Source organism: Drosophila arizonae, chromosome X (assembly GCF_054131065.1).
Source record: "Drosophila arizonae isolate 15081-1271.41 chromosome X, UAZ_ARI_1.0, whole genome shotgun sequence".
NCBI classification, from domain to species: Eukaryota; Metazoa; Arthropoda; class Insecta; order Diptera; family Drosophilidae; genus Drosophila; species Drosophila arizonae.
In genome coordinates, this window is record NC_142927.1 from 31,154,862 (window position 1) to 31,179,803 (window position 24,942).

Below are 24,942 nucleotides of genomic sequence, written 5' to 3' on the forward strand. Positions count from 1 at the left end.
TAAGCCCACACTGCTGCCAATGCGTGTTTATGCTTGCATAGGGATGCAAGATGTTTTTATACCCTGAACCCATTTTCAATGGGAAATCAGGGTATAATGGTTTAGTGAAAAGGTATGTAACGGGCACAAGGAATCATCTCAGACCCCATGAAGTATATATATTCTTGATCAGCACGACAAGCTGAGTCGATATAGCCCTGTCCGTCTGTCCGTTTTTTAAAATATTTTTTTCGATAAATCATCCGATAACTTTTTTATCGAGAATAATCAAAAAATTGATTTTTTTTTAGCCTAATTTGAACACTTTTAGACCTGGAGTCTTATAATTTGCGTTGTATATAAAGTTAATCGATACAAATATTTTGTAATTTGTAAAAAACGCATTTCAAGTACTAGAGACTTGTACTTTGGAAAGTACACACATTTTAGCCATATGAATATGCTCTCATTAAGATTGTGTGTCTACAAAAGAAATTATTCAACAAATAAATTCTCATAATATTGCCCACACTGCAGCGCAGTCGCTGCTATCTGCGCAGTTAGCAGAGCGCATGAATATACGTATGCATGTGTGCATAAAAGAAGTGCAGAATGATTAGAATATCAGCTTAGAGGGTTCAGGGTGTCTGCTAGTCGAGCAGTCTCGACTGGAGCCTTCTTAATTGTTTAGTGTGTGAGTGTGTGTGTTTCTTGTGTAAGCAGAAAGACTCGAAGAATTATTGTGAAATATCAATTCTTCGAAGGGTTCAGGGGATCTCGTAGTCGAGCAGTCTCGACTAGAGCTTTCTTACATGTTTTGACTAAAACATGAAATTGGGCTATATTTTTGGTACAACAAATGGGTACTTTTTTCCTTGTTGTTCTTCTTTTTTAGAACTCGTTATTAAATCGTTCATATTAAGTAAAAAAGTAGTTTGTCATTCATAATTCATTCGATTTTGAGGGAATATGTCATTTTGGAAAATTTTTCAACCAATTCGTTTAAGTGGGTTATAAATATGATAAACGTACAACGCGAATTTCGTATTTCAGTTTATCGCTTGTGCATCATTCCGCTGACAATTCATCGCACCATTGTAGGAGTATACGCTCCTTAAATGCTTGGTCAGCAAATTCAAGATGCGATTACCAAAATAACTCACTGTGGTCGAGGTTATCAAATCTGGGCAGTTGGCTCAACTGACCATAATTAAATGAATCTATTTTTTGATTTTCAATGAGATCCTAACTGCACTTTAGAGCTGCAGACGAAATTAAGAATTTCTCGCCTCATCTGTTTTCATATTAAACAGATCTTTTACTCGAATAATTGTAAGCTTAGATTGTTATTACTTGTGGCCTGCTAAATAGGATAAATTTGATAATTAGCTATCAATGAGGTTTTGACGGAGATACCTCATTTCGTTTGTGGTGGCACGTATATGTATACATGTATGTTTCTATTTCTATAGACATGTGTGTAAGTGAATGCTTCTTCTGTCGTGAATGGGGGAGCTTGCATGGCATTGCACATGCAGCTCTTTTGTGCCATTGTATAGCGAGAACAATGCTCATGATGCGTTCGATGGGTTAATTAGCTTACAGAATTATTTGACGGCATTCCCGGCATTTGAATAGTTCGGAAAACAAAGAACAGCTCTCTCTGCAGGTGTCATGGTAACCAGATCTTGGTTTATTTTATTACAACTCTGTACACTTCTCTCCCTCTCCCTCCCTTTCTCTCTCTTCTTTCTCTCTTTCTTTCTCTCTCTATCGCTATCTCTTTCTGTCATGGCAAGCGCACAAATCACAATTAAAATGTCTACTGGCATTTTCATAAAGTTGCAATTGCAATTCTCCAATTGCCTTAAACACATTCTCAGCTCCTCGAAATGAAACTTGGTAAATGGCAAGAAAATGCTTTGCTTGTTACGGGAATTCCTGGCGAGCTGGGCGTGGAGACAGGGTGAGGAAGCGGACGAAGCGGGATAGCAGACATCCGCCAAGCCTTAACAACTGTGGCAGCAGGCAGTCCCCAACCCGCCGCGCCGCCTTGCACCTCATAGACATGTCAGTTGATTTTTATATATGGCTTGTAGTTTCTTGTTTGCCTCGAGCTGGGAGCTGCCAGATGGCAGCGGAGCTGAAGTTGCGCCCGAGGTAGCTACGAGCTCGCTCCTCGACAAGCAGTCTCAATGCCGATTCGTGTGCTGTGCAATTTTCCCGTCTGTGACTTATTTTTTCCCTCTTCCCTTTTTGCTGCTTGCCAAAACACGGCTTTCTGGAAGGCGGCTGCGGTGCGAGGGCGTGGCTGTCTGCACGCGATGTTTAACGTCTGGCGGCTGCTACTTAGAAGCCACAGCTGAGGCTCTGTGGAGCCCAGCACACGCCAGCGAATCATTTAGACAGACAGCCAGACTGCCAGACGACCAGACGAGCAGACCAGCCGATAGACGATAGACGATAGGCAAATGCAAAAATGAAACTTTTTCGGCTAAGGCCCAGCATACAGCACAGCGGGCGATGCGCATATGCCCAACCTACTCGGCCGCCAATCATCGGCGTAAATTGAGCTCATTGTGGCCTAGCACCATTTCACGCTCCTATAGTATGTGTGTGCGTGTGTGTTTGAAGCTGGTGCCCAGCAGCGCCTGCAAATTGCAACAGCTCCAGTTGCAGCTCCTGTGTGAAGTCGTTAAATGCGGCAAAGTCAAATAAATTGAGCCAAGTCATGTTTCGAGCATGAAATGCATTTTTATTGCACTCGATGCACCAAAATTTCACCACGAACCATTCAAATGCATAAGGTATTGAGTGAAATGGACTCCCTCCCTCTCTGTATATCTCTCGCTCTCTCTCAGCGAGTACTTCGCTTAGTTGTGCCACCCTCATAAACTTAACAATTTAAAGCATTTCCTTAAATAAATTTAAAAATTTACATAAGTGCATATTTTTCTGGATTTTCACATCATTTTGGTACTGCTTTGGGTTTCCTACTTGGAAGGATCATTAAACACCTGCATGTGCCACAACATATCAGGGAATAGTTAGGATACCTGGCATCGATACATAATTTAGTATATGTAACAATTATTATGTAAATAATTGTGTACTTATAATTAATAGCGTATTAATGCAATAAGCTTAGTATTGATAATATAATGATTCAACTTGAACAACTTAAAACACTGTGATTACTTCAAGTTTTTGAAATCACAATCGTGTATTTATTTACATAATATGAATATACATATTTTAATTAAGAAAAACAAAAATAAATATATATTTTTTAGTGTGCGTATGTGTGTGGTGTATATGTGTACTTGTGTTTGTATAATCACTATTCTATTAAATATGTAGTAGTACTTAAAGATAATCATGTTGATTCTATTTATGCTACTTAGCTCTCCTTAAGCAACGCTTTCTGCAGCCCACCTAATTCCTTACTAATCTCAATGTTTGTTTTCTCTTATCTATTTACAGGTGAGCACATTGAATACGTATGAAACGAACCGCAACCGAAAACAGGGCGCTAATTGCCCCAGCCATAGTTGGAGCTGACCTACTTGTAGAGCAGGCATCCAACAACTGTTGTTTAGCTGTTTTGATGTTGTTGTTGTTTTTGGGGACGCGCGCGGCTTCGTAAATTTTAATGTAATATTTCCATGTTGTACACTTTGATGGCGCCAAAACGCTTACAACGTCGAAAATTATGCCATAAAAATGCAGAGCACTAATTAGGCCAACAAACATGGCCAACAAGCAGTCAACTAACCAGAGCTCAGCCCAGGGCCTAACAGTAGACACCAAGAAAAATTTTACTCGATTTTCTTCTTTTTTTTTTTCAGCTGCTTTCTTCTTCTTCTCTCGCGCACGCTCTCTTTTTTTTCTTTGGTGCAGATTCTCAGTCTGTCTTTTTCTGGCTACACTGGCGATACTTGTATCGTTCCTATCACTATTGTATGCCCTAACTGAGGCTAGTTTGGATGAGACATTATAGATGAATTAGACATAATGCATTCTATACATGGAAATTGGTTTTACTGATTTTTACATTGATGCAGAAATTTCAATAACTATGGGAAAGAACAGATACATGAATAAACATATAAAAAATATCGGATCTCTGTATTTCTTCGTGTTATTCCTCTAGAATGAAAATATATTTAAAATGTAATAAATTATTAATTGGGGTTCATAAATGTATTAAACTGAGTAAACCAATATTTCGAAATACTTCCATCGCCTTCGTGGATAAAGTGGGGATGTTCGAGTGGTGAAGGGAAAAACAATTCAAGATGAGCTCGTTCAGCTTGCAAGTGTACTCGAATTTCGTTGAATCCTTAAGTTTGTCTGCTCTGCCCATATTTCTCGTATTTTATTTTTTTCGTGCGACGACCCGTCCTCCTCTTGTCGAGCGCCATTTCAGCTGTAAGTGTAATCATCGCACGATGAAAGCCGCTTACAATAATTGCCCCGCGTTGTCCGACATTGCGTCCTGCCGCTGCTGCCGCTGCTGCTGCTGCGCCCCCTGTTCCTTTCAGTCTGTCCCCGCCCCGTCCGCTACCCGATTGTGGCAGCCATTGAGAGCGTTCATTTTTGCTTGGCACCACGTTTGGGTGCTATGCGAATGTAACCGGATCAGGACTCGGCCAACCGGGTCCATTACAATTTTTTCTCTCTATTTTTGTATACCCTGAACCCATTGAAAATAGGAAATCAGGGTATAATGGTTTTATGAAAAAGAATGTAACGGGCAGAAGGAATCATCGCAGACCCCATATAGTATAGTATTCTTGATCAGCACGACGAGCTGACTCGATATAGCCCTGTCCGTCCGTCTGTATGAGTGAGTCGATCTCAGAAGATATAAGAGCTAGAGAGCTTAAATTTGGCATGGATACTCCTATATACCATAGGCAGTACAACTTTATCTTATTTTTTCGATAACTCATCCGATAACTTATTTATCGAGAATAATCGAAAAAATGGACTTGGATTTTTCAGCCTAATTTGAACACTTTTAGACCTGGAGACATAAAATTTGCGTTGTATATAAAGTTTATATATATTTTTATATATAAAGTTTATATTTTGTAATTTACAGATTTCGAATACCACGCCCCCTTCGCCCCCAATTTGTGAAAAACGTGTTTCAAGTACTAGAGACTTGTGCTTTGGAAGGTACACACATTTTAAACATATGATTACGTTCTAAAAGTTTCATTAAGATTGTATGTCTACAAAAGAAATTATTCAACAAATAAATTCTCATAGTATTACCCACACTGCAGCGCAGCTCAAGCGCCGTCGCTGCAAGCTGCGCAGTTAGCAGAGCGCATGAATATACGTATGCATGTGTGCATAAAAGAAGTGCAGAATGATTAGAATATCAGCTTAGAGGATTTAGGGTATCTCCTAGTCGAGCAGTCTCGACTAGTGCTTTCTTACTTGTTTTATATATATATATATATTTCTTTTTGTGTTGTTGTTGCTGTTACCGCTTTTGGTTAATTCATTTGAAGGCGCGGCACAAAGCGCAACGTTTTATGTCGATTTTCGAGTCGGAGGGCATAATCGCAATCATAAGTAGGTTGCGGTCTACCAGGCAGAAAGAATCCCCCGTCCATATGCCGGACGGCGCCCTGGCTGTATGTAAATTTCGGGCGGTCATTAGAGAGTTTCCAAGCAATTTAATCTCGGCGAGAGCACGAAAAGAAGGAGAGCCGCCAATAGATAGTACGAAACAGTTATATTCAACTGTGCTCATAGAAAGGCTTATTCAACAGCTTACGGCTTATGCAACAAAAATTAAATTATCTCCAGTTAAGCTTGGCTGAATGCCAGTTAACGATACGAAACCGAAAAGAACTCGACTCTAAAGTAGTTTAAATATTTACTTTTTGCGCGATGAGGCATACATATACAGAAAATGAGATATATTGAGGGGAAATTGCCTATTCAAGAGGAGTGTACGAAGGCATTTTAGAGGTGTCAATAAGGCGGCACGTGCGTGAATAAAGTTCAATTGCATCATTAATTAACCTACAGTTAACCGAAAGACAAGGTCTACATTTCCAGCAGGTTCCCTGGGTGATACCTACAAGTCAAACGCTTAAGATCCCATTCGTGAATTGTTTATTGTTCAGGTTAATCACTTCAAGTATTGTAACACCCTCAAAACTTAATTTTTAAAGCCATTACCCTTCAGTTCCCTGAAATCGTTAGTTTATTTTGATACTTACTTCGTTATTCCTTTTATTAAATTCAGAATCTGTAAATAATATTTCGTACTCGTAAATTTCTGTATGTGCCCATTTCTAGGGGCTAACTTGAAGAATTTTCATCCTGTTTCGTTGATTGATTTGATTTTGTGTCGCTTCGCTGGAAACCGTTAATAAATAATTTAATTTATGTACGTATTTTAAGAGGCTGCCACATAAATGTTATTCATGTGCTGCCGCAGCACCGCCCACTGCCCACTGCCCACCGCCCATCGCCGTCTCCTTTCCCCTCTTGAACAACCCTCGAGTCCACATTCTCTGTGGCTGTCGCCTTGCATGAGTTGTTGGTCAGTTGGTGAAGTGAATTCTGGGCAGCAGGAATCGTGGACAACAATATTTATGCTTTTTGCTTTGTTAGGCCTGTCACTGTCGTTGTTGTTGTTGTAGTTGTTGTCTGTTTGCTGCTGTTGCTGTAACTAGACGAGGGTCGACATTGCGGATACGCATTCGGCCGTTGGTTTTCGGTTCTCGTTTTTCGGCTTTTGCCTTTCGTCGCTCAGCTTTCGACTTTGTTGTCTTCTTTCACCCCAATGAGCGTAACAGAGAACTATTTGAGCTGCTTGGCCGCCTAACAGATGCTCTGCTCTAATACCCCTCTGGACTCTAGACTGTTGTTATATCTCCTTCAATCTGCAGTCGGGCATACCGTGCCACTCTCCAGCATCTATTGGTCATTTTTATACTCATTCACGAAAGTGAATCAGTATATTGGTTTTGTGCAATGTCCGTCTTGCTGTCCGTCCGTCTGTCCGTCTGTCCGTCTGTCCGTCTGTCCGTCTGTCCGTATGAACGCAATCTATTTCGGCGCTATTGAAGCTAGAGACTTGAAATTTGGAACACATACTCGTGTATATCTCCGATTTATAAAGTGTTAAAATTTTCCCGATCCGCCCACTAGGGGCGTGGCAAATCGGAAAATGCATTTTCCGATATACCAGAAATCATGTTTGTTGAAGAGCTAGAAAGCTGAAATTTGGTATGTAGGTCCGCGCCGATCACCCAAGATCACAAGCTATGGCGGATATATCTCCGCCCATTAGGGGCGTGGCAAATCGGATAAAACTGTATCTCCTAAAGTTATAATCCTAGAATGCTGAAATTTTGCACGTCAGCTAATGGTATGATTCTATAAAGTCTGAAGATAAATTATAAGTCTACGCCCGTTGGGGGCGTGGCAAATCGGACCTGAAGATATAGTGATTTTTTAAATTCTCCTATATTTTGGACACTATTGATGGCAGAGACCTCAAATTTTGTATATATACTCGGACTGATCACCCAAGACCAAAAAGTTTTGTCGGATATATGTCCGCCCACAGGGGGCGTGGCAAACCGCAAAAGTTTATATCTCCTAAAGTATAATAGCTAGAAGCTTCAAATTTGGATAGTTGAGTTACTGGTAGCCTCCTCTATCGATTCCCCAAAAATAATTTTTACGCCTCTTTAGGGGCGTGGCATATCGAAAAATACCCTGTAATTTTCACATTTTTTTAGGGTAAGCATTCAAACTTTGCAGTTAGGGTAACGTTATCTCTTTCTAAAAACTGACCAAAAATGAGGTGTCTACGCCCAGTTGGGGCGTGGCAAATCGGAAAAACCTGTATATTCTACAGTATTAGAACGAAACTTAACTACTAAATTGTTGATGGGATGTGAATGAGTATTCCGCAGTCGGTAACGCCCGACTGCAACGTTCTTACTTGTTATACCCTGAACCCATTGAAAATGGGAAATCAGGGTATAATGGTTTTGTGAAAAGTATGTAACAGGCAGAAGGAATCATCGCAGACCCCATAAAGTATATATATTCTTGATCAGCACGACGAGCTGAGTCGATATAGCCCTGTCCGTCTGTCCGTCCGTCCGTCCGTCCGTCCGTATGAGCAAAAGAATCTCAGAAGATATAAGAGCTAGAGAGCTGAAATTTGGCATGCATACTCGTGTATACCATAGGCAATACAAGTTTGCTTTATTTTTTCGATAACTCGTCCGATAACTTTTTTATCGAGAATAATCGAAAAATCGACTTGGTTTTTTCAGCATAATTTTAACACTTTTAGACCTGGAGACTTCATATTTGGGTTGTATATAAAGTTAGTGGATACAAAGATTTTGTAATTTGCAGATTTTGGATACCACGCCCCCTTCTCCCCCAATTTGTAAAAGTACTAGTACTAGTACTTTTCAAGTACTAGAGACTTGTGCTTTGGAATGTACACATATTTTAACCATATGATTACGCTCTGAAAGTTTCATTAAGATCGTATGTCTACAAAAGAAATTATTCAACAAATAAATTCTCATATTATTGCCCACATTGCAGCGCAGCCCAAGCGCAGTCGCTGCTAACTGCGCAGTCAGCAGAGCACGTGCTTATAAGTGCATGTGTATGTATGTGTGCATAAAAGAAGTCCAGACTGATTAGAATATCAGCTTGGAGGGTTCAGGGTATCTCCTAGTCGAGCAGTCTCGACTGGAGCCTTCTTACTTGTTGTCATTTCATATTTAGTAAGCGGTCTCTGCATAATTGGCAGCTCTGTCGCCTATCTGCCAGCTGGGCAGCCCGTTGCCACGCTCCCTACCCCCACCTCAACCCCATGGCTTGGCAGAAAGTGCACCGGCCGTTTAAAGCCACCGCACCGCCACATGGGACACATTGGTGGTGCTGGCGGTGGCTCCGTTGGCACTGCAGCTGAGATCGTGAGGATGCCAGATTGCAATAAAATTAAAAGCGGCTGCTAAGTGCCATATAAAATGATTGTACTTTAAAATAGTACACTTGCCACGCCCACACCACCAACACCATCCTTACCACATGCGCTGCCCGTGCAGCTTCCTCAACCGCATCAACCCTTACGCTGTAGCATCTGCTTAAATAAATAAACGCATTAACAGCCACTGCAGCCCAGCGAAAATGCGATTAATTGAGTTGCTCTCGCTTAATACACTAAAAAATTATTCGCTGTAGTAAAAAGATCAGCTCAAACTATTCTTGCCGAGCTAATAATACTCTGTAGACAGTACATATTCAAAAGCTTTGACAATTACTTAATTTGTAGTCTATATTGACATTCGGCATTAAGCAAAATCTATGCATTCTTAAATATGACGATGTAGAATATTCAATAATCCCAGCAATAGAATCAATTCGAGCAATATTACCCTATAATCAAGTCCTTTATAAAATCTTTTTTTTTAAATAGCTCCATAGCTATCCAACATCTAGGTTGGGTAGATTCAAGTTGGACATTTAATGTGGAAATATGTATATACATGTGTTTCATATTATAATCAGATTATCGTGAAATATTATACGGATACATATTTTATAATTTTGTACATAGAAAAACGGAAGCTACTTAATACAAATCTTCTATATATATTTATGTAAAATTAGGTAATCAGGTTACTCGAACAGTTAATATATCGAAATATATTTATATTCTTTGATATTCTATTCAACTTGATTTTAAACTGTATTCAGCATATATTTTTCAAACATTAACTTCTATACTTGTAGTTTTTTTTCTCAGTGCTAACGCCGCAGCCAGCCCGCCAGGCTGGCGGCAAGGCTGGCGGCAAGGCAGGCAAGCAGCTGGCAAGCTGTAGGTTTATTTGGTTGGGGCTGGGCTGGATTGCGCTATGGTGGACACGAATGATGCATATTGCATGGGCATGGCACTTACAAAATATCACGCATGCGACGTCACATATGGCAAACAGTCTAGGGACAGAGAGAAATGCAGAGGCAGCGAAGGATCTAGAGGCAGAAGCAGAGGCAGCTAGAGACAGAGGCAGAGGCTCTTATGTGCTTACCATAGCAGCGCTCCGCTTGTGCGTCTGTGATGCCCCCTTGTGGCAGTTGTCTGCTTTGGTTGCATCATTTTTGGCGCACTTGACTTTGACTTTGGCACATCAAAGCCCATTTGGCAAACGGAAACTGCACCGAGAGGAGGCACAGCCTCACAAATGTGCCCTACTTTGCGGTTGGCAGGCTCCCCTCGTCTGGCTGTGGCTGCCTCAAATCACTTTTAACATTTGCATATTTTATTGTCTTTTAATTAACTAAAATTCTACATTGATTTTGTCTGCCCAGCCAGCCCGCCAGCCCGCCAGCCCGCCAGCCCGCCAGCCCACCGATGCGAGCCAACTCGACTTGCGCCCAATGAAGTTGGCTCAAGACTTTCACTGCGACCACGCAGTCGGGCCCCTTGGGGTCTCGGATTAGGATGCACTGCGGCCAATTGTGTCTCAGATGTGTGTGGCTCGCCTTGGCCAGGCTGGAAGTGTTGGCTAATTAAGTTTGTCGTCGATCTGCCGCTGGGCCTTGAGCCAGCCAACTATCTCCTCATAATTCCTTCACAACGTTCTTTGATTTACTCCGATAATTGCTCAGCTGAATGAGGTTGAGAAAGCTGAAAGACAATGGCATTCGCTTCAAATATATTTTTCAAAAATCGTATGGAGTATACATTACATTGTTATATGCCATATGAAGACAAAACATGTAAGTGGGCCAGTAAGAGATTAGAGGGAACAGCACTGTGATTAACTGCCAATAGATATGCGTCTATCGACATTTATCCATCTCGTGAGTGCAATGATTGTAAATAGCTTAACCCGAGGAAGAAGAACGAGAAAGTAATTATACCCTGAACCCATTTACAATGGGAAATCGGGGTATAATGATTTGTTAAACGTATGTAACGCTCGCACAATGAGGCTCAAAAAGTGATGAGCAACTGGAAAGCCCTTTGCTTTCTTTCCCTTCACATGCACACATTCACACTCGCGTAACCAGTTGATGTGTTCATTGATCACATTACCAACGCATACACTAAAGTCGCTTTCCTTTATTGAGATCAACCAAAAAGTCTTGGAGTATCAAGAAGGGAAACGGAAAAATCGAACTGTTTGAGAAGGACTTGACGCATAGTTGCGAGATCTTCTTACATGTCGTAACGTTAGTTTTGTTTGCGCCTCCGCTATAACTAAGTACAATAACGAGTTTCCGGTGTTCGTTCCGTGTTCCGTTCTTGGTCGTCCAAAAGTCTGGATCTCTTTTCGTTCGTGTGTGTGTGTGTGTGCATGTGTGCGTGTGTGTGTGTGTGTGTGGCGTGTGTCTTGTGTAAGCAGAAAGACGCGAAAAATTATTGAAATAGCTATTGCTCGAAGGTTCCAGAGGATCTCGTAGTCGAGCAGTCTCGACTAGAATTTTCTTACTTGTTGAATATCGAAATCGCTAAAACCTTATACTTTCACTCAGTAAGAACTGGACTTTTTCGCTCTCTCCCTCTCTCTCTCTCTCTCTCCCTCTCTCTTTTTGTGACACTAAAATGCCTAATCTATCGGCAATCTCAAAACAGCAACTAGCACAACGTCATAATACCACACCGATACGACGTATTGCCATTGACATATTACGACTTTAATTTGATTGTCAGCGCTCATTAAAAAATTATTGCGCATTCCTTGATTTAATAAATTTTTTTATTCAGTTCGGCATTTTCTGTTTTGTGATTAACAAAAATGAAATGATTTAATAATCAATTTTATTGATTTCTGCTGCCTTTCAACCAAAAGGCTTCTCGAGAGGAATAGCAAAGTCGACTGAGGACTATTCTCATCAAGATTCAAACAATCAAAGAGTCACTGGGACAATTCTAGTAATGCTTACTGAAACTTTATTTCTGCCAGCAAAACTTTTTGATACAAATTGCAACATAATAGCGCTTGACAAATGGAAGCTTCAATTTTTCAATATTTTCTGTACATTTGCTCCGTATCCAATGAAATCTCTAATCAGAAACTCACTTTGAGGATTTATTTTACATTCAATGAATCTCGCGTTGAATGGAGTTTAGCTAGGGTATTATCCAGTCGTTCACTCTGCTTTCGGTTGATCACTTGGCTGGGAATGGTTTGTAATTAAATAATTGTTTTTATTGTTGCCATCGCGATTAAAATCGTTTAACAAACAAATGGCGATTCGTGAAAGCGATGCAAACAGCGTCGAAAAAATAGTGAAATGCAATTAGCGATAATTGGTATTAAATAATTTAAAGAAGGCTGGCCATTTGCGTGGCGCTCCGTTTTCAGATTAGTTTACCGTGCTGTCATGTTTGATGACCAAATATTTTGTTAGTTTGGCAAAGTTTTTGGCCCAATTGTTTTCCATTGTCTGAAGCTATAAATCTCGATTAAAACTTAATTTGCATATTTGCCGAGTGTCTAAAAGGCAAGAGACAGAGAGAGAGAGAGAGAGAGAGAGAGAGAGAGAGAGAGAGAGCGAGAGAGAGACGAAGAGGGAGGGAGGGGGAGAAAGAGATAAGTCAAGCAGATTTTTGTGTGTTGAAAAATGAAATGTCATTACTAAGGCCAGGGCTAAAAAGTTGTTAGCCAAGCTAAGAGCCCCTGTCAGTTGCCACTTGTTTCAGTTGGCCTGCAACTAGTCAACGAACTTCAGTTAATTTATCAGCAAATTGTTAAATGCAGCTGACTGCAACTTTTCCTTTTTCTTCGTACTCTCTTTCTCTCTCCCTCTCTCTCCCTCTCTCTCTCTCTCTCTCTCTCTCTTTCTCTATTGCTTTCTCTATATTTCTCTCCACATCTGTATCTATCGCTGCCTGCATCTCTTAAGCTGCTGACATTTTGACAAATTAAATATTGACTGGCTGTTGGTTCCTCTGCTGGCAGTTAGGCAGGCAGCCTTCTGACGGCAGTCCATCAAATTAACCCCACTTGAATTGGCCTGATAAATGCATTTTGATGGCTCGGCCATCAACTTTTGTTAACAACAGGGAGTGGAATCCTCTCGTAAATGTCTGCCTCAGCTTTTATTATTTGTTTGTTTTTTATTATTTTTCATATTTATTTGTTCGATGCTGCTGGCAACCGCCTGCCATAAATTTAACAGCAAGTAAATATTTAATTTGCTTCCATTTTATTTGCTCGGCTTTGAGTCCCCTGCACCTCCATCATCAGCAGCATCATCAGTTGATTAAATGCCATTTTTGTATTCGCATTTCAACTTGATGCGTTTCAATCGCTTTTCGATTATTTTGAAAGCCATCCACAAAGCAGAGAGTTGAGCGATACCTGTGCAGCTCGTGCTCTGCCATCAATTTAATCAAATTGCAGACAGGCAAGAAGCAGTTCAAGAGGTTCGCAGATTTCATACAAATGCATCGGTAGAGGCTGGACTAAGCTTAGATGGCAAATAGAGAAATCTATCACAGATTAAGAGCTCTCTCTCTGTCTGCCTAATATTAGTTTCCCTATTTCTGTTGAGTATTAAATAATAAATATTAATAATAATCATGGCATTTGAATAGAACTTAGCCTTTCATTTTCTGCTTCAACCACAAGTATCGCCTATCGCAACTTTTTAGACTTCCCTCTCTCACTCTCTCGCTCATCTCACGATTGAGGGATCCCTTTGGTACATCGCATATGATTATAAATTTTGGATCTTGCGTGAACTCGTGGCATATTAAAGCGCTATTTGCCTAATGCCTTGGCAACCTGCGCCTTTCGTCAAAACGTACTAATGTGTGGGTGTGGGTGTGGGTGTGGGTGTGTGTATGTGGGTGCAGGAAAATGAGCATAAAACAAAGTTTATGTGCAACTTTTTGATTACAAATGCAAATTACAGCGCCGCCAGCAGCAACAGCAGCAGAGCTTGAGAACTAAGCAAAAATGAAGTGAAGCCCAGGGGGTATGCCCGACTGTCACTCACCCTGAATGCACTCAGCTGAAATTCTACGGATATGAATTTGTTGTGCCTTTTATATTAAGGAACTTGAAATAGAATCAATAGTATGGCAATGATGTTTATGGGATGTGAGCATAATGTAAAAAAGCTGCATGAGGAAATAGTGTATATATTCCCAGGTGCATTTGTAATATATATATATATATATATTATTTGAATTTAGTATGCATATTTACTTTTATATTTTGCATGCAATATCCATGTTCATTCATGATCTAAAATATATTCGTAGTCACACTCTTGCTAATTCCGTTTTCTGCTAAATACCCTTTACGCTTGTCGACTGCGTTTTACGGACGCACGGTATATAAAAGAACTTTTTTGAAATTGCAGCAAAATTGCGCCAATGTTTGTTTGTTTATTTGTTTGTTTGCTACTTATGCGTGTGTGTTTGAAGTGTGCGTGTATACGTGTGAGTGCTTCCTCTGTGTCGTTTCCCATTAAGTTGTGCGCTGTTTTGGCAGCAAGTTGACAAACATTTCATTTGCAGCCAAAAATGCGTAATCACAATACCAACATAGTACAGCCAAACAGACGGATGGATAAAAACAGAGACAGATAGGGAAAGGGAAAGAGAAAGAGAGGGACAATGAAAGATAGGGCGAAAGGGAATGAGAGCAAAGCTCAGCTCAGGCCTTAAATTCATTTAAACTTCGGTCTGCATCAAGTTGACAGCTAGGGCACAGACAAGACACATTCTGAAGCCAGAAGGAATGAGAAAGAGTCTGAGATGGAGGTGGAGGCGGAGGCGGAGTAAGCAATGAGCTGCTCTACGCGTAAGTTTTCCACTAGAGTCGAGCTCTTTAATAAACGCTTACTCGAATTGCTGCCAGGAATTCGCAATTTACATAATTCGCACATACAATTTGGGCAAAGACATTTTTCAACGCATTTAACAGAGGCGCTTGGCCATATATGTGAACAAGACAGGCTCATTGACAGAGTGATTGACTGATGAAGAGAGAGATTGAAGCAGACTTGGAATGCTTATTATAATCTTGAACGTGGCTTTGGAATATGCCAGCCTAAAATCTCCTTTAGTTAATCGCAAATTCATATACAGTGAAGCCTCTCAAGCACGGAAACGATTGTTATAAGTTATAACCCCTTTATAATGATGTTTACAATGGTGAAACACATTTTTTACATGGAAATATGTTAGTATCATTTCATTCGTTCTCGTTATTTTCATTAATAAAATCGAATAACATCGATAATATCATTGTTTTATTTACTCCCAATATTTTAAATATAAATAAATAATATGAAATACAATAATACAACTAATCCTACGAAAAACCTTTTTACATATTTAAATCGAAAAGCTCAAGAGCATACTAGATTTTTTATTTATGATGTAAGAATTAATTTGGCACATTTTTAGTTTATTATAAAATTACTAAATTGATTCGCCCGTTTGACTTTATTCAATATTTCCTATTTTAATTACGTCATTATTGAATTCCTGCCTCGAATGTTTCCACATTGCGCTCGTATATCTTAACTGTTGCAAATAGGAGTCGAATGGTCAATATTCATTTCATACGTTCGTTATATTTTTTTTTACCTCTGACGGCAATAAATTGGCGACAACAACGGCAAAAACAACAGCAACGGTGCGCGAATAATCAGACATCTGACATTTAACATCCGCTTGAAATTGTTCAATGTATTTTCCGTAAGGGAAAGCGCGAACTGCCGGAGTCGAAAGCTGTGGTAGAAGGTCTCAGCAGTGGGGATGAGTGAGAAAGTCGGAGAGTTCTCGACCTGCAATTAAATGCTTATCGAAAACTTCGGACACTGACAAAAGACTGAGACAGCAGAAAGACAGAGGTGGGTAAAGGTACAGGTGGAGGTGGAGATGAAGCGCAGATGAGGGAATGCTGCAGGCAAATAGAGCGACAATGGCTGCATATAATTGGGGCTATGGCCGCACACTTTCCAACTCGTCCAAGTTTGCCCGGTAAAAGTTTTTGCCAGGAAAAAGTTGAATGTGCTCTTAATGTGGACGGAAGTGCAGACAGTCGCACCCGCTCGCAGGTGGTCTGGTGCTCGATTGCAGTGACTCCGCCCAGAGAAGGCATATGAGAGCTAACTGCACAGACAGGCAGCTTAAGAATTAATTAGGCTGCCTAAAGAAGAGGGACAAAATAGATGTGCGCGCAAACAGGTGCAAAAAAGGCGACGCAAACAAATCAAGTCATTCTCATCAACATTAATTGCTGCTATCGGGAGAGAGCGCGTACAAAAAATGAGGCAACATTAAAGTTGAGTAATATAACGAACGAGAATTAAAAGTAAGGAGCGCACAATAAGAACATGAAATTGTTATTCGACCGTGACAGGACTCGAACCTGCAATCTTCGGATCCGAAGTCCGACGCCTTATCCATTAGGCCACACGGTCTGATATGTGACACGGCGCCAGAAGCTCTAAACGAGCTACGCTACGATGACGCAACATCGCTGACGTGGCCGGGGCCAATGGCACTAGCATAAATAGAAATGAGAATAAGCGTGGGGAGCAGTAAATGTAGATTGGGGAATAGGGCATAGGAAGTAGAAGTAGAAGAGGAAGAGGAAGAGGAAGTGGAAGTGTGTGCAAAACAAAGCGCTGCGCTAATTAAGCGACGCTCTAATGAACAGATATGCCCCAGCTCTGCGACCGGGACACTAAAATAGAGATGAGCAGGTACCTACTCTATGTATGTATGTAGGTATGTACGTAGACACATACATACATATTCGCACTGACGCAACACAATGGAAAGACACGTCGCATATGCAGGCTTTATGGACACAATGAAACATAAAAACCTTAAAAAAATAACTTTGCTGCTCAAATGAGAATGTCAAGGAAATGTGCAAAATGAATTGTAAAGTCGTATGTACGGCAGTTCTCCTCTTGTTCCACCCCCGCCGTCTGACTTTTAAGCATTCATCGTGTCATTTCCATTGTTGTTGCCGTTACAACAACAACAACAAAGAAGACGACAACAGGAGTAGCAGCCGCAAGAACATTTTTGCTACAAACACACTTTCGTTATGGTACTTCCGGTGGCCGTCGTTAGCTTGAGACAGCGTTAATTAGCAAAAAGCTAACAAAGCTTTCGCACTTTTGTGCTCGCTATGATAAGAGCTTTTGCTTTCGTTGCGATCGGTACCGCTCAGTGTCTATCAAACGGAATGCTCTGGGCTATTTATATATTGAACGTGGGCTATTTTTATCTGGACTATTTTCGCTCAGAGAGCACATCGGCCCATTAGCTCAGCTGGTTAGAGCGTCGTGCTAATAACGCGAAGGTCGCGGGTTCGATCCCCCCATGGGCCAATTCTGGTATTTTTGTATACAAATACTTTTTTTTTCTTAAATTTATGGCTATATTTTGATTGTTTTTTATTTATTTGTTCAACTATAATATGTATTATTTTGTTGTACTCTGAATTGAAGTACACATTTATTATACCATAAGTACAGCAATCTATTATAGCAATTTATGTAGACTTATAACGGCACTATTTATAATTTTTTATATATTTATGTTTGTAGGTACAGATATATGGAGGAGCATAGCTACGTATTTATTTGTGTTAAAATGCCATTTAGCTGAAAGTCTCATAACATTTACTATAGACGTCTTTTTGCTTTTTGGCGGCATTTTTAGCAAAGTGGGCGGGGCTCATGCTCGGGTGGCTCAGCAACCAGACCAATTGACGTTGATAAGTTGCGCAATTATTGCGCTTCGCTAGCAATGCCGCCTCTGCCTGTGCCACTGCCTCTGCTGCTGCTGCTGACTCTCCCTCTACCTATGTTTTTTGTCTGTCCCGCCTTGTACCAATACCTTTGCCTCTGCCGCCGTCGCAGTCTGCGCTGACGTCGCATTCGATTTTCCACAATTGAATTCAATTTCATTCACAATAAAATTCGTTGGTAGCGTCATTATTATCTTCATTACCATCATCATCGGGCGCTAGCCAACGACCCATAGTCGCATTTCGAGTATGGGGGGCATGGGCAGCATCAGGGCAGAAGTTGGAGTGGTAGGTACTCGGCTCCATACATTTGGCTCAATCTTCATCTCGATTCAATTCATTCAATTCATAGCTAACAATTTGCAGGGCGCCAATGCCGCAGCTCAAAACAACATGACTATATATACTTATACATATATACAAATGCCCATATATACGTACATATATATATATATATATATATATATATTTTATTTTTTTATTTTTTTTATTTTTATTTTTTTTTTTTTGTCTCCTCCTATTTGAGCTTTATGTAGATACGAGGTCAGAGGTCGCCTGTCTGTGCCTTGTAAATGTTTTCATTTTCGAGGATTTTTTCGAGCCCACTTTTTGGCAGACATTCAAGAATGAAAGCAAATAGGAAAAAACAGACGAAAAACACGATAATGTGCATCAAATGAGCTGTGCGCACATTTCGCAGGCGTCGCATTGGCTATTGAACTATATTAGCCTTGTACATGGCTCTGAATTCGAGTCAGTTAAACGTGGCCAAAACTCTTGCTCAATTGTGGCCGGCAAACAGCTCGCAGCTAACAGTGACCAGTCATGGGCTAACTTTCAACTTGAGTAAAGCAGTTTATCAAAAGCTTTGCTAAGCACGCACATACATATATGTATATGTGTGTATACATATACACACCCCAACAGACCCCAACAGCAATGGGAGCTCTAATAAAAAAAGCATATCAAATGAGCCGATGACTGTGCAGACACCCAGTAACTGCAGCTGCTGCGCAAAGAGGGGCATGCACGCCCTGAACATGCTTCGACCGGGATCGGAAACTTTAAAGAGTGCAAGAGTAGGGAAATAGTTTTGACTCCATGTGAATATACGGAATATCTTGTAGCTCTTTAATTTTTTTTTTTTTTTTTTTTTTTTTTTAATTTTGATTGAGGAAGCGCCAGAGCGTCTTTTTGCCCTATTATTAGTTCTTTAATAGACTCTATAACAATTATAAAAGATTCGAATCATTCGAATGAGACCAAAGCAGTTGAGATGATTCCGAACGGCATTCTCTCTTCTGTCATTATACTACTGCTATACTCTACTTCAACTATTCGTTCTATTGAGCTAAGGAGCGAAAAAACAAACCGAATTGCTTATGAATGAAGAAATAGTTCAATATAAGGGTTCTCAATTGTGAATTTAGCAAATTATTTTGTACAAATCGAAACAGAAGAAGCATTCAAATAATTAGTTATTAAATTATGACGTATAATAAATTAATTTCATGAATTTTGTGTTACTTTTACTATTTCTATTCTTCTTTGTCTCTTCCACTTTGATTTATTATTTTATAATTATTATTTTTTGTCTATTAATCTCTCCTTTTTGTTCCTTCTTATCAATTATGATTATCTTTTCATATTTATATGTTCACCTATCTTATCTGTCTTCATAGTCTCTTTTCCTATCTATTTCCTTGTATATTCTTTATCGCCTTTTCACATACATACATTGTCTCTTTGATTTGCTCTTCACAAAAGTTAAATTTTTATAAACTTCATATTACAATAGTAAATCTATATACATATATATTTTTGAGTCTGTTACGTTAGTTGTATTTGTTTCCATATGTTCTACCACACACACAAATATATCAATATTTATATATCTACATATACGGTATTTGTATATGGTATCAAACTAGTTACCAAGCCTACACACACACACACTCATCATTTGTGGATGGTCGTGCATGTTTCATGTCCACTTAACTTGGAGAAATCCCATCGCCCTGGCTGCGGCGCCCACTTCGTCCTTTGTCAACGTTGCCGCAGTTGCGAGTTTTTGCGACATTTTGTGAGCTTTTACTGTTTTTGCTGCTGTTGCTGGCTGAATTACCCCTAAATTATGGTAATTTATTTTGCCCCAAAGAGCGATCCAGCAAGACGACATCAAATATCCGATGTCCAATGACCGGCCACCCGCCCTACCATTGTTGTTATCGGAATACCAGCCACAGTCGTTGCCCGTTGCCTGCTGTCCACTGTCCTCTGTCCTCTGTCCTCTGTCCACTGCCCACTGAAACCACTCCGATTCCGACTTCTGCCCTCGCATGTGACACAACTTTGTCTTGGCATTTAAAATCTATGCGATTTAGGAACAGTTCAGTTATGAAGTGACTCTGCGACTCTGCCTAATACTTATCTGTCTCTGTCTCTGTCTCTGTCTCTGACGCTGACGCTGACTCTGGCGTCCAATTGTCTGCCTGCCTTTGACGCCTCGTCAGTGTCGTGATTTATGAGCGCCAGCAAAGAACGAAGAGCGAAAAACTGCATTGGCTTTGTGCTTGGGTCCGCGTGGAGGCAATTAAAACGCAGAAATTAAGGAAAGCCCCGCGAATCAAATGCTAGCTGCCCCAGCGGCTCCGAGGTGGCAATACAACTGCATTTTCTAACTGGGATTAACATGTTGTTGGCCTCTCGCGGGGCTCATTAACAACGTGAGTCCCCAACTGCCGTGCTTTATGCGCCGTATGAACGGCCTGGCGCTTTGTCTGCTTAACGACTCACTGGCTTTGCACTCCAGTGGCACACATACATATGTAAATGTGTGTGATGGTGTGTGTGTGGCGCTCAGAGTGCCATCGAACAACAAATTAACAAGCCACTAATGCACCAATAAACGCAATGCAGCCAACATTTCAGCTCCAGCTCGTTTTTTTCTGCGCTTAAAATTTGAGCTGAGCAAATGCACCAAAAAAACAATAGCATTGCAGTGGGCACTGGCATAACTAACTGACTAATACCCGTTCACGCGCGTGAGTCTATAATCCCTGATATCTGACGTAGCAGATGCAAGAAGTCGACATAGCTCAAGTAGCTCTGAAAACATATTATTTTATTTGACATCCAGACAAGCATTGCTCAAAGCTTATATACTCTTTTGAGGAAGTGATAGAGCATACAAAGTTGGCTTCAGTTGTGAAAAACAATTCGAGAAGAATTACGACTTGAAATGATTCTACGAACATGTTACACAACTTTAGCATAAAAGCAGATATTGCGGTATCGATGATAGACAGACGGCCATACCTAGATATACTCAGACTGACGGATCAGGAATATATATACTTTATATAATTATACAAACATATATGTGGATATTTAGTCTAAATGCTTACAATCGCTATAGTACATCATATGTAATTTTATAAGGAAAGGATCATATAAGTACAAATTTAACCAGCAAAATAGCATATTACAATAATATACAGTATAGGAATGCTGAATATACATATGTACAATATAGGAATAGATCTGGACACACTAAGCAATTAAAACCAAGTACATATTTTTATACCCTGAACCCATTGAAAATGGGAAATCAAGTTTTGTATATATACTTAGATGCATTTTATACAATTTCGGTTTTTATCAAAATTTACCCTCCATTTCTAATTCACCCCCTCACCCACACATTTATTAAAGGCGTATGAAATATCAGTTGAACGAAGGGGTCAGGGGATCTCATAGTCGAGCAGTCTCAAATAGAGCTTTCTTACTTGTTTCTTGTTGGCTTACATAAATGAATATAATTATTTGTGCTTAGATATATGTGCATATGTATAGCTTATCAGTTAAGAAATTCAACTATATCTGATATTCGATGACATACATGTATGTATGTATATAAAGTAGCTGTAGCCGCGTGCTCCCATTATGTCTGGAGGGACATGCAACTGGTTTGTGGCTTGTGGTAGTCAACAGGAGACCACTATTGAAATTTGCATCACTAGACACGTGACCCCGTATGCGCACAGACACACGCTCACAGGCGCACGTGTCGCGGGATTGTATATGTGTATATATGTATATTCACTTATGGAATGCAATAGCTCTGCTGTCCTCTGTGGGCCCACAGAAAAGTGACCCTTAACCTGCATCCACAAATCGTTTGAAGCTTAAGTTACGTTTAACCGTCAGCAGCGCCCAGCTACAGAGTACCGGGTAACGAGTAACGGGTAACGGGTAACGAGTAACATGCAAGGGGTTAACGGGTAACGGGTAATGGGTGATGGGTGGGGGGTAACGGTTACTCTCGACATCAGCTGCTGCTGCTCCTCTTACGACTCATTTGTGCTCGGCGGCCAAAAGCAATTATGACCCAATTGGTTTGGCTTTGGTTTGCAGGCGAAGCAAAGGGGGGAGCGCTGGTGGAATATACCGGGCCCATATGCCGCCCACCTCCTACCACCTTTACTAAGCTAAAGCCCTGCTGCGTTTCTCATTTATCGTTTGCTCATCGCAGTTCGGAGTTCACAGTTCGCAGTTCGCCTGCTTGTGTGTTTGACCTGATTTGTTTGGCTCATATAAAGTCATATGTACACTGAGAGAAATTCAACCTAGTGATAATTGCAACAGATGGAAAATTACCCTGATTTCTGTTGCGCATCATAATATTATTCGTACTTGATCGATGATCTTCTTCTGCCTTACCTTTGAAATAAAACAGATCGAAACTTTTTATTTATCCCTTGATATTTATACGTATTCATACTATATTTGAATCCATATTATTTGTATTTGAAATATTCAATAATTTTGCGAATTTTGTTACATATAATGAAAAATATTGAAGAGTTTGACAGATTGATGGATTGGGCTTTAGCAAATTAAACCCAAAATATCCTCGGCTCTAGTCGATCTTACCCGTTTGTGAGTGGCTCACTCCTGGCAATTTTGTTAGCCTCATAATTTAAGGAGTTTCTATTGAAATCGCCATTGCATTCACCGAGTACTGACAGTTATGTATGTGTGTGTAACATTTTTACATTTGCTTGTGTGTGAAAAGTGCGCAATGTTTCTATATGTACGTGAGTGTACATGTGTGTGCTTTGCCTACTCTTACAGTAGCTACACACACACACACACCCACACATACTGACGCATCCACATGAGCTCACATACACAAATGCTTTGTGTATGCAAGAAAATTATCACTTTCAAATGCGATTGCAGTTGCAATTGGCACAAACAAAACAGGCAAGACATGGCCTTACACATACGCACGTATACACACACACACACACACACACACACAGGTGGGCTTGTACGTGGTAGCAAGGTTTTTCTATGTGCTGCAACTTTGACTCGTGGCGCATGGCTGCAATGCCTTCAACTTGGCCACTGAACAGGTCTTCTCTCTATCTCTCTTCCTCTCAATCGCTCTCTCTCTCTTGCTCAGTCTTTCTCTGTCTCTGTACGTTGCTCTCTTGTTACTGTGCTTACTTAATTTCTGCACATCTCGCTTTGCGCCATTTTGTTTACAGCATTTGCCGTTTGCATTGCATACTTTTGTGCGTTCATTTAATTGCAATGTCAGCGAGGCAGACAAACGAACAAGTGGGGGAGCCAAAGGCAGAAACAGAAGCGAAAGTGCCAGCAGAGGCATCAGCAGGCAGACCTCTTTCACTCTCCCAAAAATATGTCTGCCCCAGCCTCTCGCTCCAATCTCCACTCTCCATTCGCCACTCTCCACTCTCCACTCTCCACTGAATGACTGCCTGTCGTGCTTGCTGTTAGCTTGAAATATATCTGAATGCAAATTCCAAGCCAAAATTTGTTGCTTTCTGTCTGTCTGGTTGTCCGTGTTGCTGCTCATCTTTTGTCTTGGCTGCGCTCGTGTGCGTGTACGTGTGTGTGTATGCATTTCAATTTGTTTCCCTTGGCTGTAGTCTCATTATTATCAGCCTTTCATTTTTGTTGGAATTAAATTTTGCTTTTGATTTACGTCGCTCCACAATTTGTTGCCAGCCCCTTTAAATAAGTCCTTAATCAGAGACAGGCTGTCAACAGCAGCAGCAGCAGCAGCAGCAGCAGCAGCAACGGCAGCTCCTGTTACAGCTGCACAAAGCGATTTCCCGTTGAGCGCTTGGCCTATAAACGACCGTTAGCTATTCTCATACAGCAGAGCTCGCCAAATGGGCCAAATGTTTGCAAATGCAATTCCATTGTGCCTGCGCGTCATCTTGGCCAACTGCTTGGCGAACCGCTGCTGCTGCTTCACTGAGGCAGCAGATCCTCTTTCAAATTCTCTAATAAGATATTTAGATGATCCCGATGCATATAATATATTAGTATAATATTAATCCACAGTCAGCTCTAATATCTTGAATGCTATACTCACTCAACGACTAACAGGTAGTGCGATAGAAATATGTATTTAAGAGCCACATGTACGGACCCCATAAAGAGGCAGATTAACGCTAACTCTTACAATGCCAGGGATTAGAATAGGTAAGAGACGAATGCTGAACCTTAGAGTCTGTGGAACAGACGCCCTAAATTTAAGGGATGCGAGTATGCATGATTCTGTGTGAAAACCTGGACACAGAAGAATACAGATCAACACTAAACAAAACACTATCATTGTCAAGAGTATTCATTCGCATGGCCTTTGAAATATGAGAGAAAGAAGATCTTAAACTTGATTCCAGCAACTTTACATTATGCATATACATACAGTTGCGAAAAATAAAATAGCACCACTTGCAAACGCAAAGTTTAAGAAGTTCTCCTAGGTGCATTTATCAATGTATTGATCTAATTTTTTCTTGTATATAAGCAGAAAACAATTAATAATCGCAACAAGCAAGAATTATCCGAAAAATATTAATCGTTTTTATATAATTCAAAAAATTCTCAAAAAAGTCGTAAAAATGCCGAAAAAAATAATAGCACCACTAACCCTTTTCGAGTGAAAATCTATATTTTTCGCAGATTTGAATATCTTCAAAAGCATGTAGCAGGCTACTAGCCTATGTATACTGTAGCTGGTTACTAGCCTATATTATATTAGATTTAAGTTAACAGCATTATGGTTAACCATCGATAGATACACATCTATCGATAGTTAACCATATCGGTG

The 24,942-nt window shown here is 40.4% G+C and overlaps 1 protein-coding gene and 2 non-coding genes across 7 annotated transcripts in view; 2 read left to right on the plus strand and 1 right to left on the minus strand.

The window, feature by feature from the left end:
- Mnr (Membrane-bound Notch regulator) overlaps window positions 1-24,942 on the plus strand; it is a 108,127-nt gene that overhangs the window by 52,716 nt on the left and 30,469 nt on the right. The window lies entirely within an intron of this gene.
- On the minus strand, window positions 16,371-16,443 carry TRNAR-UCG (transfer RNA arginine (anticodon UCG)). The gene has a single exon. It is a non-coding gene; the product is annotated as a tRNA-Arg (tRNA).
- TRNAI-AAU (transfer RNA isoleucine (anticodon AAU)) lies at window positions 17,294-17,367 on the plus strand. Its single transcript has one exon. It is a non-coding gene; the product is annotated as a tRNA-Ile (tRNA).